Below are 23,176 nucleotides of genomic sequence, written 5' to 3'. Positions count from 1 at the left end.
CTTTCCTGTTACTAACTCTATTCCAGATCTCTCGATTTCCTGTTGCAACGGCACTTTTAATGCCCTTAACATTGATAAGCTTGCATAGTTGCGTCTGCTAAGTGCATCCGCCACTACATTAGCCTTTCCAGGATGGTACAGTATCTCACAATCGTAATCTTTTACCAGTTCCAACCACCGCCTCTGTCTCATGTTGAGCTCTTTCTGCGTAAGAAGTATTTTAGGCTTTTGTGATCTGTGTATATTTCACACTTCTCTCCATAGAGGTAGTGCCTCCAGATTTTCAATGCAAAGACCACTGCTGCCAACTCTAAGTCATGAGTTGGGTACCTTGTCTCATACTCCTTTAGCTGCCTAGAGGCATAGGCTACCACCTTCTCATTCTGCATCAACACACAACCGAGCCCTTGCTTTGATGCGTCGCAATATACTACAAATTTGTCTTTGTTAGTTGGAACACACAGGACGGGTGCTGTTATGAGTTTATCTTTCAATGTCTGAAAGCTTTCCTCACATTTATCTGTCCATGCAAATTTTTGTTGCTTTCGAGTCAAATTCGTCAATGGTGTGGCTATTTTTGAGAACCCTTCAACGAATCTCCTATAATATCCAGCTAGTCCGAGGAAACTCCGAACCTCACTTGCGGTTTTTGGTTTTGGCCAGCTCTTCACTGCTTCAATTTTTGCAGGGTCCACCTCTACCCCATCTTTGGACACTATATGGCCTAGAAACGCCACTTTCTCCAACCAGAACTCACACTTTTTGAATTTGGCGTACAATTGGTGCTCTTTGAGTCTACTTAGAGTTAGCCTTAAGTGCTCCTCATGCTCTTCCATTGTCCTTGAATAAATGAGTATGTCATCAATGAATACCACCACAAACTTGTCAAGATATTCCTTGAATACTCTATTCATTAAATCCATGAAGGCTGCTGGGGCATTGGTTAACCCAAATGACATCACTAGAAATTCATAATGCCCATACCGTGTTCGAAATGCCGTCTTTGCTATATCTTCCTCTCGGACTTTCAATTGGTGGTACCCAGATCTCAAGTCGATCTTTGAAAAGACGATCGCCCCTTGTAACTGATCAAACAAATCATCGATGCGAGGCAAGGGATACTTGTTCTTTATAGTCACTTTGTTCAGCTCTCGATAGTCTATACACATCCGCATACTACCGTCCTTCTTCTTGACGAACAACACTGGCGCACCCCAAGGTGAGTAACTTGGTCTAATGAACCCCTTGTCTAAAAGATCTTGTAGTTGAGCCTTCAATTCCTTCAATTCATTGGGAGCCATGCGGTATGGAGCCCTCGAGATTGGTGCTGTGCCTGGCGCTAACTCAATCACAAATTCTATCTCTCTATCTGGGGGTAGCCCTGGTAGGTCTTCCGAAAAACTTCTTGGAATTCACATACTATGTGGACATTCTCTGGCTTGAGGGTGGTTTCTCTTGACTTGTCTACTATGCTGGCCAAGTATGCTTGACATCCCGCACGTATCATCTTTTGTGCCTTCAGGGCTGTAACTAGCGGTAAGCTTGACTTGACTTTGATTCCTTCAAATATGAATGCCTCTCCGCATTCGGGGGTGAAAGTCACCGTCCTCTTTCGGCGGCCTATTGTTGCTCCATGTCGTGATAGCCAATCCATACCCAAGATAAGATCGTAATCCCTCATCTCCAGCTCTATCAGATCTCCACTAAGTTCCTTGTCTGCAATCCTTATTGGCGCATCCCGCACTCCTCTAGATGATATCATAACCTCGCTCGAGGGCAACTCCGTCATGAACTTATAACTAAAGTTTACATACGGTAGTTCTAACTTATCTATCATCTTTAAAGCAATAAATGAGTGCGTAGCTCCAGAATCAAATAAAACAGTACATAGTTTTCCAGAGATAGAAATCTGACCTGCAACCACAGTGTTACTAGTCTCAGCCTCCCCTCTGGTTAGTGCAAATACTCGAGCTGGGACAAGTTTGTCATCCTTGAGTTGATCACCCTTTTGTGGACAGTCCTTCTTATAGTGGCACAGTTTGCCCACACTTGTAACAAGTCTTGCCTTTCAGTCGACATTCTCCCGGATGCTTACGACCACATGTTGGGCATAGGGGGTACTCCACATATGGCTTCTTCCCTTTGTAGTTATTGGACCCTATCTTGTTTCTCTTGTCGGCTTCGTTGTGTTGGTTACTTGGCAGTTTTCTTTTGTTATCACCACCTCCATTACTGGCCTTTCTGGCCTCCCACCTTGCTGTATTGTCTTTCTGTATACGACTTTCACACAACTCAGCTTCTAGGGCTTTTTCCAGTACCTCAGCATACGTGGTTGCCCTTACTCCTGACATCGCTATGTCCCGACTTATTCGGGAGTCGAGCCCTTCAGTAAAACGATGAATCCTCAAAAACTCAGTAGGAACCAGATCTGTGGCAAACTTTGCTAATCTGTCAAATTGCCGAGCATACTCTGTAACTGTAGACTTACCCTGCCTCAGGTTCGTGAACTCATTAACTCTAGCTGAGCGTATTGCTTCACTGTAGTATTTTTTGTTAAAAACTTGTACAAAGTCAGCCCAGGTCATTGCGGCCACATCCCGTGTTTGTTTAATAACATCCCACCAGATGCGGGCATCCTTTTTCAATAAACTAGCAGCACAAGCTACACTATCTCCGTTACCGAGCCGCATGTACTCAACAATACCTTCCACTGTTCTTAACCATTCCTCAGCTTCCATTGGATCTGAGCCCCCTTCAAAATTTGGTGGGTGTTGCTTGCGGAACCTTTCATATATTGGTTCCCATCGACCCTCCGGCACAGGCATGTATTGCACCGGCAAAAATCGATGTTGTCCTTGATTGGATTGTTCCTGACGGTTGTGAGCCTCTTCATCTCGCTTCCTAATTTCTTCCCTGAGACGAGCAACTTCTTGCGCCAAATCTTCTTGTTGTGGTGGCACCACTACAAGGGCGTTTTGGTGTTCTTGACCAACTACCCCAGCAGGGACTTCGTGGTTGCCCCCACCTTGACCTGGTTGTTGTCCATTTACAGGGGCATTTTGATTCTCCTGGATCACCGCCTCGGCAGGGACATGCTGGTTTCCCCTGCCTCGACCGCGAGCACTTCCTCGCCCTCGACCTCTAGCTCGGTCTCTTACAGCCACTCTTTCATTCAACCGGGTTGATCTTCTGGGTTCAACGTTTTCCATCAAATCCCTTAACTTGTTCTTCAAAAGAAAGGAGATGGTAGCGGTAAGAAAAAAAAAACCAAAGATGTATCTCGCTCAAAAAGGAAATATCTATATAAACTTAAAAAAAACGTAAATCATCAAGCAACAATTCACCATGTAAAATAAATAATCTTCACTCATAAAAAAAATTACACTAATAAGAAAATTGTTTGAGTTATACTAAAATTCTAAATCCGAAGAATCAGTTAATTGTTTCGATTAACCATACCCTAAACTTCTAGCTAACTAAAGGAAAATCAAAAGATAAAGACTAAACCAAATTTAACATATAAGACATAACATATATAGAGCATACATACTAGATGACAAGTTGATCCTTTGCAGCGATGGTGTGTATGTCGCGTGAATTCAAGATCAATGTAACTGTGGCTCTGGTACCATTTGTGTAATGACCGCATATGAATAATACTTTGAATTATTAAATAATTAGGGTTTATGTATGAGATTTTTATTATTATTGATAATAAGACGATTATGAGAATCTATTTGAGTTCATATATTTATTTATTATGTTATTTATGTAATTTCTTAATTTCTGTGAATGTGTCCGGAAGCTGTGGAAAGCGACGTTGGGCCTATAGAGAGTCGCATTTTATATAGTTTAGAATAATATCGGAGTATTATAGTAGATTTTAGAAGCGTTAGAATTGTCGGGGTTTTAATTACCAACTTACCCTTTTTAGTTGGTTAATATAAGGATTTTAGTTAAGGGCAATTTAGTAAATTGCCAAAGGAAGATTTTGTCTTATTTGATTTTATTTAAAATCTGAATTTAAGCATTTCTTTAAAAAAAAAAAAGAAAGAAAAGTCAATGATTTCTTGTGTGAAGAAGTAAAAAGAAAAACCTAGAAAAATCACTTCTCTCTTTCCCTCTTTCTCTCGATTTGGTAGGAACCAGCACTAAGCTGGGATTTTCTTGTTCAATTCATCTAGTTGTTGTTGTAATTGAAGCTCTAATTCAAGGTAAACTCTTCTTGCTTGCTTCCTTTGATATTCTTTGGTTTTATTTTAAGTTTTGGTTGGTAGTCTTGGGATTTAAGGGGGCTGTGAGTGTGCTCTTAGTTTGTTCTCTTTTCTGGAGTTAGGTATTGATTGCTTTGAGTGTTTAGGGCTGAGTTAGTTAGTTATTTTGATGTTGGGATGAAAAGTTAGTTAAAGAGCTCAAGTTGGAGCTCTAATGGTGATTTGAGAAATTGTGTGAATTGTGGTGTTTTGCTGCTTGGGATTAGTTTAAAATATTGTATGCAGGTATTCTGGAAGTTTTGAAAGGATTTGGGTTTGTTTTGAATTAAGGGGATGAGTTTTTGGGTTCCCAGCTCAGAACCGGAATTCCGGTTCCTGGGGCCCTGTTGCAACCGGTCGACCGGTTGGTCCCCGGAACCGGACTTCCGGTTGGGAACCGGCCTGCCGGTTGGGGCTTTTTCCCGAACCCTAGTTTTTCCCGTTTTTAAGTATTTTAGGGTATTGGCATCCTTTTCATCGATAGGGTTAAGCTTAGTTTGTATTTTAAATCCCCGATAAGTATTTTAGCGAGTCTCTCATCGGTTTTTGAACATATTGGTTTAGGGCCCTGTAAAAAACGTCGAGCTGCACTTCCACTCAGGCTGACCGGCACACTTGAGCACGGAACGAGGTAAGATAGCGTAAGAATATATATATGAATGTTATGCTTGTTTTGGATGTTTATGTAATTACGGTGTTACCAACACGAGTAACCAGGGTACGTCGTGTTCGTGGTACAACACTTAGTAATTCTCGGGAGTACAGTTAGGGCTCTACCAACACAAGTACAGAGTTGGTACTTTAGTGCATTTGGTATAGTAGCCGTACTACCCTTAAGAACGTTCTTAATCATTTGGTGAGCTTCGTTGTTAAGCTCAGGGCAGCTTGATCATAAAGCTGGCAGCGTGCTACGTTTATATTTCTTGCATATCTTACTGAGTCTGTTGACTCATCAGTTTGCTACCTTGTGTAGGTAAAGGAAAAGCAAAGCTGGAGGAACAGTGAGGCGGAACTCGGCATGATTGTACATATCGCGGCAGTGCAACCTGGAGGGTTTCGGTTTATAAATATTTTGGAGTCTGTATTTTGAAGATGCATGTTCGCAAAACTTTTCTAAAAAAAAAAATATATATGTAATAGTAAAGTACTTTTAACCTAAATTTTTGATACTCGGGATCCCGATCCATATGGTTATTAATATAAATTATTAAAGTTTATTTCCGAGTTTATTATTATTATTAAAATACGGGCGTTACAGTTTGGTATCAGAGCCACTGGGTTGTCCACTGAAGACCGTCAAGATATGTACAATCAAGGCCAGTGTCGAGTTCAACTCACGGTTCCGTAAGCTTTATTTCTTTTTGCAAACTAATTTAAGATATGTTGTGTTGTATATATATGATTGAATAAGGTGTTTTAAATTTTAATTGCGGTCTTGAAAGTATTTTGACCACTGTCTGACCTACGTGCCTTGTGGGTTCGCAGGCTAAGTCCTAAATAATGGACGACCAGCGAAACGTTAGAAGGCAGGGTGAATTGGTTGAGACCGGAGGTGGTCGGGGTGGTAGAAATCCCCAAAACCCCCGTGGGCGCGGTAGAGGCCGCGGTCGAGTCCCGAGAGGTGGACAGGAGAATCCACCTCAGGCCCCTGTTGATTGGGAACAAAGGTTTGCTGAAATGCAAACTAGAATTGAGCAACAAGAAGAAGAGATTCGGCGACTCAGGCAACGGGATGCCCCTGTTGCGCCTCCCCTGCAACCGGCTGTTGCAGTTCCTGCAGCCCCTGCGGTGCCAGCTGAGCAACATGTTGCTGGTAACCGCATGGAGCCTTTATATGAGAGGTTCAGAAAGCAAGCGCCTCCAGTATTTCTGGGAGGCCCTGATGTCCTTAAGGCTGAGCAGTGGTTGACTGTGATCGAAAGAATACTGAATTTTATGGGAGTAGCTGGAAATGATAGGGTGGCATGTGCCACGTTCCAATTTCAGGAGGATGCCCTGATTTGGTGGGAAATGGTATCCCTTACTAGGGATGTGACCAGAATGACTTGGGAGGAGTTCCGGGAATTGTTCAACGCCAAATATTACAATGAGGCGGTCCGCAGTGCAAAGCGGAAGGAATTTGTTGAGTTGGTACAAGGTGAGGGTATGACAGTAACCGAGTATACCACCAAGTTTGATCGTTTGGCTAAGTTAGCCTCCGGAATTGTACCAACAGACTTCAGTAAGAAAGAAAAGTATTTGGCTGGGCTGAATGCCAAAATCAGACATGACCTGGTTATTACAACGAGTGATACAACGACTTATGCAGAAATGGTTGATAAGGCTCTTCGAGCAGAAGGGGCAGTTAAATTTTTACAAGAAACCCGAGAGTCTTCTGGTGTTGGTGGGATCACTACTCTCCCTATGTCGGGTCCTGAGAAAGAGAGTGGGGGTTCTACCTTTGAACAGAAGAAAAGAACTTTTCCATCCTCGGGAAGTTCAGGGCAAGGAAAAAGGTTTCGAGGAAACCAGAATAGAGGAGGACGTCAGACTTATTCTTATCCTGAGTGCCCGCGTTGTAAGAAGCATCATCCCGGGGTTTGTAACCGGAGAGCCTGTTTTCAGTGTGGTTCGGTGGGACATCTCAGGAAAGACTGTCCTCAGTTGAAGAAAGAGGAATCGAAGCCCGAGGTCAAACCTGTACCTGCACCTGCTCGTGTCTTTGCTATAACTCAGGCAGATGCTGCTGCCAGTCCTTCAGTAGTTACAGGTCAGCTTCTAATCAATGGTTTTGCTTATACTATTTTATTTGATTCGGGTGCTACTCGGTCTTATGTGTCATCAAGACTTCTTGATCAGTTTGATAGACCTAGTGATATTCTCGAGACGGGGTTTGGAACCCTGTTCCCTAATGGAGAATTAATTATTTCAAGAAAGTGGATTAGGTCAGTAATAATTAGAATTGAAGATAGAGAATTGAGTGCTGATCTCGTGGAGTTACCATTGGCCGAATTCGATATTATACTTGGTATGGACTTTTTGTCCAAATACTCTGCTAGTATTGATTGTAAACGGAAAATGGTGACTTTTGAACCAGAGAATGAGGAACCTTTCGTTTTTGTTGGTTTAGTCCAAGGTTCTCGTGTCCCTAGAATCTCAGCATTGAAAGCTAGAGATTTATTACGAGATGGATGTGTTGGGTTTCTGGCAGCGGTAGTAGATTCCAGTAAATCTGTGTTACTTGGACCTGAAGAAGTTAAAGTGGTTAAGGAATTCCTGGATGTGTTTCCAGAGGAATTGCCTGGGTTACCACCCCAGCGGGAAATAGATTTTGTTATTGATTTAATTCCTGGGGCAGAACCTGTTTCAAAGGCACCCTACCGAATGGCACCTGCTGAATTAAAAGAACTGAAAATACAACTCCAAGGGATGTTGGATCTAGGGTTCACTCGACCTAGTGTGTCACCTTGGGGAGCCCCTGTGCTATTTGTGAAGAAGAAAGATGGAACTCTTCGGATGTGTATTGATTATCGGGAGCTGAATAAGTTAACCATTAAGAATAAATATCCTCTGCCCAGGATTGACGATTTGTTTGACCAACTTCAGGGCAAGACAGTATTTTCTAAGATTGACTTGAGGTCTGGATATCATCAATTGAGAATTCGAGAAGAGGATATCCCAAAAACAGCTTTCCGAACCAGGTATGGCCACTATGAATTCCTGGTTATGTCTTTTGGGTTAACGAATGCACCGGCAGCTTTTATGGATCTCATGAATAGGGTATTCAAGGATTTCCTCGATAATTTTGTAATTGTATTTATCGATGATATTCTTGTGTACTCTCGGTCAGAAGCAGAGCATGACCAACATCTTCGAATGGTTCTGCAGCGGCTTAGAGATCATAAACTCTATGCAAAGTTCAAAAAGTGTGAGTTCTGGCTGTCGCAAGTGTCTTTTCTGGGGCATATTGTTGGAAAAGATGGAATTATGGTTGATCCAGGAAAGATTGAAGCGGTGAAGAATTGGCCTAGACCTAAAACAGTCACTGAAATTCGAAGTTTTCTCGGTTTAGCGGGTTATTATCGGCGTTTTGTGGAAGGATTTTCCAAAATTGCGATGCCGTTATCCGAGTTAACTAGGAAAAATCAGCGATTTATATGGTCAGATAAGTGTGAAAAGAGTTTTCAAGAGCTAAAGCAACGATTGATTACAGCTCCTGTTCTAGCCTTGCCTTCAGATCAAGAAAAGTTTGTGGTGTATTGTGATGCATCAAGGCAGGGTTTAGGCTGTGTGTTAATGCAAGCAGATAAAGTCATAGCTTATGCTTCTCGGCAATTGAAAGATTATGAGCAGCGTTACCCAACTCACGACCTAGAACTTGCAGCAGTGGTGTTCGCCTTGAAAATCTGGCGACATTATTTGTATGGTGAAAGGTGTGAGATTTATACTGACCACAAGAGTCTCAAGTATTTCTTCACTCAGAAGGATTTGAATATGAGACAGAGAAGGTGGTTAGAATTGGTAAAAGACTATGACTGTGAAATCTTGTATCATCCTGGAAAGGCAAATGTGGTGGCTGATGCCTTAAGCAGAAAAGGACCTGATCAGATATCCAACATGGTTATGATTTCCTCTCAGCTAGCCTCGGAAATGGTTAGAGCAAACATTGAGTTGGTGACTGAGAAATTATTTAATTTGACACTTCAGTCAGATTTGTTAGAAAGAATCAGAATGGCCCAGTTAGAAGATCCTGAATTGGTAAAAATTCGAGAAGATGTCTTAGCAGGCAAAGCTAAGGACTTCTTCATTTCTGACAATGGGATGTTATTGTTTAAAGCACGGGTGTGTGTCCCTGATTTCAGTGAGCTTAAAAAGGAAATTTTAGAAGAAGCTCATACTACCCCTTACTCATTACATCCAGGAACCACCAAAATGTATCAAGATTTGAAGCCCTATTTCTGGTGGTATGGGATGAAGAGGGATGTAGTGGACTATGTCACTAAATGCTTAACCTGTCAGCAAATCAAAGCTGAGCATCAACGACCGGCGGGATTACTTCAGCCATTAACACTTCCAGAATGGAAGTGGGAAGACATTGCAATGGACTTTGTGGTTGGTTTGCCTAGAACCACAGGAATGTACGACTCAGTTTGGGTTGTGGTGGATCGTTTTACAAAGTCAGCACATTTCTTACCTGTTAAGGTAACCTATTCAGTGGATCAGTATGCTGATTTGTATGTGAAAGAAATTGTTCGTCTTCATGGAGTACCGAAGTCAATCGTTTCAGATAGGGATCCTAAATTTACCTCAAAGTTTTGGGTAAGTTTGCAAAAGGCTATGGGAACTAATTTGAAATTCAGCACAGCCTTTCACCCTCAAACAGATGGGCAATCTGAACGAACCATCCAGATACTTGAAGACTTGTTACGAGCTTGTGTCATGGATTTTGGAGGGTCATGGAGTAAGTATTTGCCTCTGATTGAATTCTCCTATAATAATAGCTATCAAAGTACCATAGGAATGGCTCCCTATGAGCTGCTCTATGGAAGAAAGTGTCGTTCCCCAATTCATTGGGACGAAACAGGAGAACGGAAATACTTGGGCCCTGAATTAGTCCAGAAAACGAATGAAGCAATAGACAAGATCAAAGCTCGAATGCTTGCTTCTCAAAGCAGGCAGAAAAGTTATGCAGATCCTAAGCGACGGGACGTTACATTCCAACCTGGTGATCATGTCTTTCTACGAGTATCCCCGATGAAGGGAATCAGACGCTTTGGGAAGAAAGGTAAATTGAGCCCTAGGTTTATTGGACCTTTTGAAATTCTGGAAAAAGTTGGGCAAGTTGCTTATAGGTTAGCCTTACCTCCAGCATTATCAGCAGTGCATAATGTGTTTCATATTTCCATGCTGAGGAAGTACGTGTCTGATCCAATGCATGTTCTGAGTTACGAAGCACTGGAATTGCAACCTGATTTATCATATGACGAACAACCAGTGCAAATTCTGGATAAAAAGGAAAAGGTTCTCCGAACCAAAACCATATCATTAGTCAAGGTACTCTGGAGGAATAGTAAAGTGGAAGAAGCCACTTGGGAACTTGAATCTGATATGAGGACTCAGCATCCTGAGATGTTCAGGTAGATTTCGGGGGCGAAATCCTTTTTAACGGGGGGATAATTGTAATGACCGCATATGAATAATACTTTGAATTATTAAATAATTAGGGTTTATGTATGAGATTTTTATTATTATTGATAATAAGACGATTATGAGAATCTATTTGAGTTCATATATTTATTTATTATGTTATTTATGTAATTTCTTAATTTCTGTGAATGTGTCCTGAAGCTGTGGAAAGCGACGTTGGGCCTATAGAGAGTCGCATTTTATATAGTTTAGAATAATATCGGAGTATTATAGTAGATTTTAGAAGCGTTAGAATTGTCGGGGTTTTAATTACCAACTTACCCTTTTTAGTTGGTTAATATAAGGATTTTAGTTAAGGGCAATTTAGTAAATTGCCAAAGGAAGATTTTGTCTTATTTGATTTTATTTAAAATCTGAATTTAAGCATTTCTTTTAAAAAAAAAAAGAAAGAAAAGTCAATGATTTCTTGTGTGAAGAAGTAAAAAGAAAAACCTAGAAAAATCACTTCTCTCTTTCCCTCTTTCTCTCGATTTGGTAGGAACCAGCACTAAGCTGGGATTTTCTTGTTCAATTCATCTAGTTGTTGTTGTAATTGAAGCTCTAATTCAAGGTAAACTCTTCTTGCTTGCTTCCTTTGATATTCTTTGGTTTTATTTTAAGTTTTGGTTGGTAGTCTTGGGATTTAAGGGGGCTGTGAGTGTGCTCTTAGTTTGTTCTCTTTTCTGGAGTTAGGTATTGATTGCTTTGAGTGTTTAGGGCTGAGTTAGTTAGTTATTTTGATGTTGGGATGAAAAGTTAGTTAAAGAGCTCAAGTTGGAGCTCTAATGGTGATTTGAGAAATTGTGTGAATTGTGGTGTTTTGCTGCTTGGGATTAGTTTAAAATATTGTATGCAGGTATTCTGGAAGTTTTGAAAGGATTTGGGTTTGTTTTGAATTAAGGGGATGAGTTTTTGGGTTCCCAGCTCAGAACCGGAATTCCGGTTCCTGGGGCCCTGTTGCAACCGGTCGACCGGTTGGTCCCCGGAACCGGACTTCCGGTTGGGAACCGGCCTGCCGGTTGGGGCTTTTTCCCGAACCCTAGTTTTTCCCGTTTTTAAGTATTTTAGGGTATTGGCATCCTTTTCATCGATAGGGTTAAGCTTAGTTTGTATTTTAAATCCCCGATAAGTATTTTAGCGAGTCTCTCATCGGTTTTTGAACATATTGGTTTAGGGCCCTGTAAAAAACGTCGAGCTGCACTTCCACTCAGGCTGACCGGCACACTTGAGCACGGAACGAGGTAAGATAGCGTAAGAATATATATATGAATGTTATGCTTGTTTTGGATGTTTATGTAATTACGGTGTTACCAACACGAGTAACCAGGGTACGTCGTGTTCGTGGTACAACACTTAGTAATTCTCGGGAGTACAGTTAGGGCTCTACCAACACAAGTACAGAGTTGGTACTTTAGTGCATTTGGTATAGTAGCCGTACTACCCTTAAGAACGTTCTTAATCATTTGGTGAGCTTCGTTGTTAAGCTCAGGGCAGCTTGATCATAAAGCTGGCAGCGTGCTACGTTTATATTTCTTGCATATCTTACTGAGTCTGTTGACTCATCAGTTTGCTACCTTGTGTAGGTAAAGGAAAAGCAAAGCTGGAGGAACAGTGAGGCGGAACTCGGCATGATTGTACATATCGCGGCAGTGCAACCTGGAGGGTTTCGGTTTATAAATATTTTGGAGTCTGTATTTTGAAGATGCATGTTCGCAAAACTTTTCTAAAAAAAAAAATATATATGTAATAGTAAAGTACTTTTAACCTAAATTTTTGATACTCGGGATCCCGATCCATATGGTTATTAATATAAATTATTAAAGTTTATTTCCGAGTTTATTATTATTATTAAAATACGGGCGTTACAATTTGTAACGCCCTTACTTACGTAAAATAAGATGCCATAAATAAACTGGCGTTAAGATACTAATGTTGCCTTTATTAAAAAAAAAAACACTTTTCAAAACATGGGTACCCAGTTGAAAATAAAGTATTACCACTTAGGGAAAAGTAATAGAAAATTTAAACGACAACATCCTCGATAAGTTTAATAAATTAAAAAAAAACTTTCAGCGGAAGATGGCCAAGACCACACGCAGTTACATGATCACACGAGATACACCCCATGCTGCCCAGACTCAACTTGTCACCGAAAGCTTACAGGCTTACTTATCTGCACATAGGGGGTAAATAAGGGGTGAGCTGCAAAGCCCAGTAAGGAAAAAACAAAATACTATGTACCAGCATTCACACATCATAGCACAAACATATACATCAAACATACAACAACCTAATCATAAGTATAAATAGAGGCAGCCACACAAATACTGAAATACCACACACTCACACTCACAATCACACTCCAGCTTCCATACAAATCTGGAGTGTCTTACGTTCTTAACCGAACGCAAGACCAATAACCAGTGCACCCTTACGTACACTGCCTCACTTACCACATCACCATACATGTGTGGTTTCCAACCACTTCCAAGTACCTGGAACATGATTAAACAGCCATATACAATTCCTCGATAAAACACTATTTCACCGAAACTATCACATTCCACAGTTTCAATACAATTTATTCAAGCAATCATACTAGATACTCAAACCATATAAAAAGCAAGTATAAAGTATAATTATTTTTCCTTACCTCAACTCCGCTGTAATTAGCTCCTACGATACCTTCTAGGCCCTATAACAATTAGTGAAACCCTTAGTCTACCGATAAACTCAATATATTTATTATTCTTACTGTACAGCAAGTTTAGCCTAGAATTTTACTTATAAAACGTTTGAATTAGAAGTTCTACTGTTCACAAAGTTTTTAGTTAATTGAAAGACCTTTCTAACGGTATAAAGATCACCAAAATCGGAGCTATAACCTAGGAGTTATGCATGTTTTCTCAAAACAGTTTCTTTAAAATCCTGGATCATGCCGATTTCTGAATACAGCCTAAAAATAAAAGTTTTAAAAATAGTTACACCCCGATCTAGACAATACTTTCTTCATAAAAAATGTAGCTATTTTTCTAAGCTTTAAAACGAGATAAAAACCTTTTAAAATAGATCAAAAGTGAGAGAGATATTGAATTTTTACTGAAGACACTTTTTCTAAAACGAAACTTAAAACGAAATACCATAACCGAGTAAAGATCCTAACTTTTGACTGATAAGAACTCCATACTAGGGAAAGGTTTCTTCAAAGAAAATATGGATTATTGAATTATCTTTCTAACAGTACAAGAATCGCTGTAAAATAATAGATATTGAGAGAGATATCACACTTTTACTAAGGCAATATCGGAAAGAAATTTTAAAAAGCTGTAAATCGACAGTCAGTGTAAAACATGAATTTTTTGACATCGAAATAATTAGAATTAGGAAAGAATTTCTTCATAAAAAATATAGATCATTAAATTATCTTTAAAACGGTACCTAGATCACTGAAAACGGACCTATGGGGAGAGAGATATGATAGTTTTATGAAAGCCTATTTCTCTGAAAACGAAAATAAAAACAAGTACGAATTTTACCTGAAGATTTCGAAGACACGGAACGATGATCGGTTGATTTCTAACCCCGAAGCTCTTGAGATTAAAACAATTGATTTGGTTCAATAGAGAGAATAAAAAAAAAAGGAAATTGAGAGATGGTGAGAATAAAAGAATACGATACTATCTGGCTGCTAGGGTTCTAGAGTATATACGTATATAACATATCGTATAATAGGTTTAAATTTAAAAATAAAAATCTAACTAATCAGATAAAATTATGCTGATTTAAATTTAAATTTTAAATTTTAAACTTACTAATCTAATGTTTCACTATTTATTTATCTCACTATTTAATATATATATATATATATTTTTCTTTTCTAGTTACACACGCACAACAACAACAACAACAACAACAACAACAACAACAACAACAACAACAACAACAACAACAACAACAACAACAACAACAACAACAACAACAATAATAATAATAATAATAATAATAATAATAACAATATAATTGTATCACACTTAATATACCAAATACCAATATATGTATATAAACTGGATATTACAAAGATAATAATTTTTAATGAATAATATTAACCAATCGTAACACGTCATTTTTAGGTAGTGTTAAGCATCACTAGTACTTAATAGCAATGATCTATAATTTAATATCGGGTCTGATACTTTTTTATTCAATAAATAATATAAAAAACCGCTAACTAATTACTACGTACTACATCAATATAGTGTTAAGCATCTTAAAGTGCCTAATAGCAATGCTCATTTATGAAGTAACTAACATTATTGAAGTATTATCAATCTAAATACGAGTTGAGTGTTTTGACAAGCCTTAAAACTCGGCTTGGGCACGATATTATAAATTAGGAGTAGCAGAATAGATTTTGACAGGACACGAATTTTAAATTAGATGTAGGTCGAAAACGAGTTGACACGAAATAAAAACAGGTCAAATACTACACGACCCCTTTATCACGAATTTAACACGACATGGATTTTTAAATAAAATAAAATAAAAAATTAATAATAATATAATTTATAAAAATATATATTTAGTGATTTAATAGTGAGTTAAAAAATTTAAATTTATATTTTTTAAAAGAGAAATTAAAAATATTTTAAATTTTTATTATATATAAAAAAAAAAAGTATATAAGTTTCCTACTCAATTTTTCGGAAAAACTAATTATTAAATATAAGAGCTCAAGAAAAATACTATTTATAATGAGATATATAAATAAGACACTCAAAGTTTTTATGTGGTTGGGGCTCCACCAGTTAATATTATTATGAAGTTTGCTGTTCATATTTTTGGTAGGGGATACATGGACTCCAAGTTAGCATCTAAAGCCTACCAATGGGCCCAAAGAAGACACTCAAACTATGAAAAAAAACAAGCTAGAATTATTAAATTGGCCTAAAAATGCAAAGTTGATATAATGGAGCAAATGAGTATTGTTGCAAATTGATGATGTCAACTAGGAATTTTGATGTTCATATTTTTGGTAGGGGATACATGGACTCCAAGATAGCATCTAAAGCCTACCAATGGGCCCAAAGAAGATAACTTGGGCCAAGCCCAAGTCCAACAAGACAATCTAGGAAGGTATCTTCGTTCCTCGCTCAGATGAGCTTCCGCCAAGGACAGTCCGTACCCGGAAGCAGACCTAGTACCGTGTTTCTGGAAAGACAGCCAACTAGGGTTGTACAAAAAAATTTGTAAACCGCCTAAACCGAATAACCCGCTCAAACCGAACCGAAAAAACCGATAAAAATTACAAACTGAAATAACCTGAAAAAATTACAAACCGCCCACGCCCAATCTATTAATTGGGCGGGTTGAAAATAGGTCCAACCCGCCCAATTAAACCGACCAACCCGATTTTGCACCTTTAATTTTTTTTTTTAACTTTTTAGTTTTTATTATATATAACATAAATGATTAAATATATAATAATATAAAGTTATATACTTAATTATTAGTTTTAAAAAGTCATATATATGGTGTTGTAATTTGGTGGAATATGATTTTTTTTTTATTTTTATTGATTTTGACTTTAAAACTAAAAAAAAAAATAAAGTTTGGCCGGTTTGGGCGGGTTAACTCGACCAAACCGCCCAAACCGTTGGTCGGTTTATAGAATTTTTTTTTTACATTGGGCGGGTTGCACTTAAATTTTAGCAACCCGAACTTTAGATTGAGTTAGAAAATATATAGGATAAATCGCCCAAACCGACCGATGTACAACCCTACAGACAACATGTTCATAGAAGCCTAGCATAGTTTTCTTTTTTATCAAATCATGCCGAATAAGGAATTAATTCTCCTTAAATCTCGGACAGAAAATCATATCAAGCTAAAATAAAAAACTACCTAAAATGAAGATCAAGTAATTAATTACCCATAGTTATAGGACACAATTATAAAAATATGTATATGATTTCTTCTACAAATACATTAAATCTAAAAATTCTACATGGTTTATAAATTATTTTAGGTGTTACACATGTATTATAAATAAATATTTGTATTGTTATTTTGATTTGTTCAATAAATGATATTTTATTTATGGGTGATTCATTAATGTCTTACTAAAATTATAATATTTTTATTTCCTGTAATTTAACCTACTATCATATTCGATAATTTATACTATAAATTACATTAAGTATTTTATTTTTTATAATATTAAGTGTAGATATGAACATTAAATTTTATATCAAGTTTTGTAATTATAAATTGAAGTACAACACTAAATATTAATATAAATATATCATAAATAATGTTTTGGGTTAAATATAATTTTTATATCTCTTATTAATTTTAACACTTAGAGGTCGTTTGGAATGCCGTATTAGATCGTATTGTATTGTATTGTGTTATATTAAATTGGATTATACATTATATTTTTATATAATACTATGTCAAACTTTAAGTTATACTAAAATATTATATATTTAGGTGTCCATAAAAGTTAATGTCACATATAGTTTTACATAAAAATATTGCATAAAATACAATTCAATATAATACAATACAATACAATACGACCTAATACGGCGTTCCAAACGAACCCTTATTGTACAAAATATTACAACTTTTGTTAAATACCGCTCAAAGCATGAATCAGTTCTCTAATTCATTTATAATCATGTAATGTGTAAATATTTTGTTGGTGCGATGGAGAAAATAAAATGAGTACATTTTTTACTACAGACATTAAAAAGTTTTATTGTTGATTTTCCAAATGCATCTTTGATCTTTGCATGCTGAAAATAAGTTTTTCAATCTACTAAAGTGGTTCTCACAAAAATAAAAAAAAAAAAAAGTTTGGGAACTAACTAAAATCTATATAATAAAATAGAGGAATAATTACACCTACTATACGATTTTAAAAGTTCTTACAATAAATATGGCACATTTAAGTTTGACAAATTTATATGGTTATTTTTTTATTTTTAGGTCTTTTATGGTATTTGATATGCCATATCTTTATATATTAAAAGTGCCTATCTAACGGCATTTCTTGGTTTAACAGAATATACTTAAAAATAAAAAAGAATATTCTGTTAAATTTAACGATTAGGTTTGATCTCCCGTTAACAAATAAACCCAATAATTAAACCAAAAAATTAAACAATCTTTTAAATATTAATAATCTCTTTTTAAATTAAAAAAAAAATCATCTTAGCCACATATCTCTCTAACAAACCTATCTTGGGAGAATATTAATAATTTTTTTTTTTTTAAAAAAAGAAAAATATTGAATATTTACCTTTATATGTTTGTGATTATTTTTAGTTTTATTTTTAATTTTACCACCAAGAGGATAAGGTTGAAAAATATTAGAATATGAAAATATTATTGGTGCTTATTAGTAATTTGCAAAGAATGTGAAAGTCTATAAATATATAGTTGTGTAGCTATTATTAGATATGAAATGAGATAATAGAACTTTTTTCAATTAGAAGATTAATGTACATTTTACTATTAATAACATACATTATTATAACACAATTATGTTTTACTTACTAAATATACTGACACATATTTTATTTTTCTAAAACAAATCATTCAAATAATTATACTATTTTAATTATTAATTAAAATAAAAAAAACTAAAATATTAAATAAAACTAATAGTACGTGGCTTGGCACGTAACGATCACCTAGTATATATATATATGTAAATTAGGTTTTCAAATCTCATATTTAATATTTTTATTTGCTTAGGTAGTTTTATTTGTCAATGATGGCGAAAAAATTGCCGGAGTTTGCTGTTGGTGCCGAAAAAATCACCAGAGTAGCGGTCAGTGCCGAAAAAGTCATCGGAGTTGCTGCTGACGCTAGAAAATTTGTCAGAATTGGCATTATCGCCGAAAAAATCACTGAAAAAATTATCAAGACACTGGTTTCTTGAAGAAGAAAACTGGTTTCTTAATGAAAAAATCGGTTTCTTGATGAAGAAACCACTTTCTTAGTGATTTTTCCGGTGACAATGCCAATTTTGATAACTTTTCTGACACTGGCAGCTACTCCGACGACTTTTCCGGTACCAGTAGCAAACTTTGGAAAAGTTATCGGAATTGGCATAGTCGCCGAAAAAATTACAAAGACATGGTTTCTTGATGAAGAAACCAGTTTTTTGGTGATTTTTCTAGTAATTTTTTTGACGACAATGCCAATTCTGACGACTTTTTTGGCGTTGGCAGCAACTCCGACAATTTTTTCCGACACCGGCAGCTACTCCGACGACTTTTTCGGACTAATAGCAAACTCCGAGAAATTCGTCGAAATTTGCATTGTCACTAGAAAAATTATCGGAAAAATCATCAAGAAATTGGTTTCTTTATCCCAGTTTGTTAGTGATTTTTTTTTGTGATTTTTTTGGCGATAATGCTAATTCTGATGACTTTTTAGGCACCGGCAGCAACTCCACTGACTTTCCCGGTGCCAGCAGCAGCTCCCGTGACTATACCGACTCCGATGATTTGTTTCAGGTAACTTTATAATTTAGCATTTATATTTCGTTATGATTTTTCATAGTGTCAAATTTGGTTTCACATGGTTCATAAGTTCGAAACTAGTTTTACAGGTTTTAATGATTCTGTAATCAGGTTGCTCTATTTTATGATGTTATTGTATATTTTTTAGTTTAAGTTTCTTTTTATTATTTTGTTTCTAGGTTTGAAATTGGTTTTCACACTTATATTTTGTTTTAAATTATTGTTGTGCATTGTGTGTTGTTTTGTTTATATTTATGAGTATTTTTTTTTGTGTTTTTTTTTTTTTCATTTGGTTGATTGATGAAACTGGTTTAAATTATTTTTATTGTATATCACTTTTGTTTTGTTTTCATAATCTTTATTATTGTTGTGTGATAAAACTAGTTCCTTGATGAAGAAACTACTTTCTTAGTGAAGAAACCAGTTTCTTGATGAAGAAATAGTTTTCTTGGTGATTTTGCTAGCGACAACGTCAATTTTGATAACTTTTTCGATGCCGGTAGTAACTCCAATGACTTTTCCGACACTGGCAGCTACTCCGACAACTTTGTCTGCACCGACAGCAAACTCCGGAATAGTCGTCGAAATTGGCATTGTCGCCGGTAAAATCACTGAAAAAATCCTTTAGTTTCTTGGTGATTTTTCCTATGATTTTTTTGGCGACAATATTAATTCCGACGACTTTTTTGGCGTCAACGGCAACTCCGACGACTATTTAAAAGTAACATAAAAGTTACATGAAAATAATATCAAAATAACATACAAATAACAAAAAATTAACAAGAGTACAACATAAAAAGACCGTATTTTCTGTAAATAAAATAAAAAAATCGTAAAAATATTTAAAATTCTGTAAAACTGTATTTTTGTAATTTTTGTGTATTTGTGAAATAATCCAACAAAAAAAAAAAATCCAGTCTCAAAATTTTTTGGGCCTTGTTTTCTTTTAAGGCCTAGTGTAGCAGGCCTAATGTATAAAAACTGAGATCCTTAATTTGACAGAATTATATGATTTTGGGCCCACAGAGTAAGTGTCCAATTATATCCAACCAAAATGGCACTTGTAGTTCGTATTATTTTGTGGATGTAGTTATAATTAAATAAATGCCAAGAAATACGACATGATTAAATCAATCCTATTTATGCACCTTAGTATATATTATTTATATGAATAATTAACAAGGTACCATTTTTTATAAAAAAATTATATTTTTACGTTTAAAAAATTTTTCTTACATTTTTACAGTTTTACATAGAAATAATATGAAAACTACATAAAAGTACTATGAAAATAACATTTAAATAATATCAAAATAATAACAAAAATAACATACATATAACAAAAAATTAACAACAAATTAACAAGATAAAAACATAAAAGACCGCATTTTCTGTAAATAAAATAAAAAAAACCGTAAAAATATTTAAAATTCCATAAAACTGTATTTTTGTAAATTTTTTGTTATTTTTGTGTATTTGTGAAATTATCCCTTATTTATATATAATCATAATTTTTTTTTTATATTATTTCTAAGAATATTAATGCTACGTACTTTAAGTAGGCTTTTGTTTTTCTTTACTATTTTTCAGTCATCGTCGCTGTTAAGAAATAGGTTTTGAAACTACAAACTCAACTACATAATGGTAAAAAAGAAGAAAGAAAGAAACAAACTAATAATGACTTAAAAAAAAGATCACACAAAAAATACAATATTTTTTATAAAATGATAAGGTAATATAAGTTGTATAATCTCACATCTTTCAGAAAAAAATGTGATGATTCTTGTGTAGATACGAGACTTTACAATTAAAGATAATTTAAATTAATTGATGAGTGACTTCCTAAAAATATTTCTCCAAAAGTCCAACCATAAATATCTTTATTTAAAAAATAAATTATTCCGATACTTTTTTTATAAAATATATTGGTTATATATATTAATTGTCTTGTTGTAGAATGATGTTTGTTTGTGAGGAAAGATGGAAAATAAGGAGGATGGAGAATGTAGGATAAGATGGAGGGAGAGGAGAGTAGCAATCATTTTGAATTGTTTGATGGAATGAAGTGATGGAATGATTGAGAGTATTTATTTATAAAATTATAATATTGTCCTGTTAGAGAGTCTCATAATGATAATGTGTTAAAACTAAATACCGCATATAAGATGCATGAGCTATTCCTCTCATTGTCAATTAGTTTTGATATGGAACCTCATGCACCTTACCATACACTCACCTATTCTACTACCTTAACCATACACTTCACATTCTAATATGGTATCAGAGCCAAAAAGAGTCGTTGTGAGCCAAAAGAGCCATTTATGATCGAGTAGTGTACGATTGGTGAACAAAAAAAAATAGCCACCATCTTGAGGAGAAATGTTAGAGAGTCCCACATTGATAACATGTTGAAACTAAATATCATATATAAGATGCATGTGCTACTCCTCTCATTGCCAATTAGTTTTGAGATGGAACCTCATGCACCTTACCATACTGTTACGTCCCCGCTTCAAGCCTCCATTGGATCCTTACACCCACGGAATAATGGCTCTTATACACGAGTACGTCACCCCGACTCCTTCATGGACTAACGACTAGCCCTACAGACCAACATGAGTGTTTCCAGCGTGCTTTGTCCTCACTCGCACGCTTCCTGGGAAAACTTCCCAAGAGGTCACCCATCCTGAAATTGCCCTAGGTCAAGCCCGCTTAACCTTGGAGTTCTTTCGTGATGGGCTACTGAAAAACAAGATGCACCTTGTTGATATAGGTAGTACCAATCAATCCATTTAAGCTCTCTTCAACTGTGTAGTCCCATACCTACACAGTCTTAGAATCATCCCACTTGACCTTCCCTAGGTGATGTGGGATTGCACAGCTTACCTGGTATTTCCCCTTACAGATCACGGGACTACTGACTGTCACAATCACCCCTACCTTACGGGGTCCGACGTCCTCGTCGACCACACTTCCGGTTGGGTCAAGGCTCTGATACCATTTTGTAACGTCCCCGCTTCAAGCCTCCATTGGGTCCTTACACCCACGGAAATGAATGGCTCTTATACACGAGTAAGTCACTCTGGCTGCTTCATGGACTGATGACTGACCTTACAGACCAACACGAGTGTTTTCAGCGTGCTTTGTCCTCACTCGCACGCTTCCTGGGAAAACTTCCCAGGAGGTCACCCATCCTGAAATTGCTCCAGGTCAAGCACGCTTAACTGTGGAGTTCTTTCATGATGGGCTACCGAAAAACAAGATGCACCTTGTTGATATAGGTAGTACCAATCAATCCATTTAAGCCCTCTTCAACTGTGTAGTCCTATACCTACACAGTCTCAGAATCATCCCACTTGACCTTCCCCAGGCGGTATGGGATTACACAGCTTACCCGATATTTCTCCTTACGGATCACGGGACTACTGACTGTCACACATACACTCACCTATTCTACTACCTTAACCATACACTTCCACATTCTAATACGTCCTTAAATGTAAATTTTTAATGATATATTTGTAATTTCAAATAATTGTAAAGGGAAAATATTAATCCTTGTATTTGAAAGGATTCATAATTAGGAAAGTATTTGCTCTCTATGCAATTATTTTTTTCTTCTTCCAATTTTTCTTGCCAAATAAGTGTAATTGTTACCTCCTCTCATCTCCTTCCATCCACTTCTACTTCCTACCAAACGTAGTATTATTTTCTCTTCGATATCATATCCTTTTAAATTTAAAAGACTACTTTCATTTCATGGCTGTGAAGTTAATGTGATCCTCCCCTCATTTCTTTTATTATTATTATTATTATTATTATTATTATTATTATTATTATTATTATTATTATTATTTTAAATTTTATAGTTTTTTTATTATTATAAAAATTATTAATATTAATATTTTTTATTAACATTGTTGCTTTATCTAGCTAGCTCAACCTCCCATGTGACCTTCTTCAACTGCTTGCTCAAACATGCATATAAATTACAAGTACTATTTTCTAATAATTAAGTTGGTACATACATAAATTTGTACTGTGTATTTTTAGTCATTGATAATTTGATATAATTAAGTAATCTAATCTATTCCCACCCAAAACCAAACCAATTTCTACATTAATTCGTTGGCTTTGTTTAGCTTTTGTAGTCCAATCATAATAAGTTGTTGGGATTAATATTTATACTTATATCGTTGTCTTTGGTTGTTGTTTATTTATTTT

Source organism: Cannabis sativa, chromosome 4 (genome assembly GCF_029168945.1).
Source record: "Cannabis sativa cultivar Pink pepper isolate KNU-18-1 chromosome 4, ASM2916894v1, whole genome shotgun sequence".
NCBI classification, from domain to species: Eukaryota; Viridiplantae; Streptophyta; class Magnoliopsida; order Rosales; family Cannabaceae; genus Cannabis; species Cannabis sativa.
Note: the sequence above shows the minus strand (reverse complement) of the source record.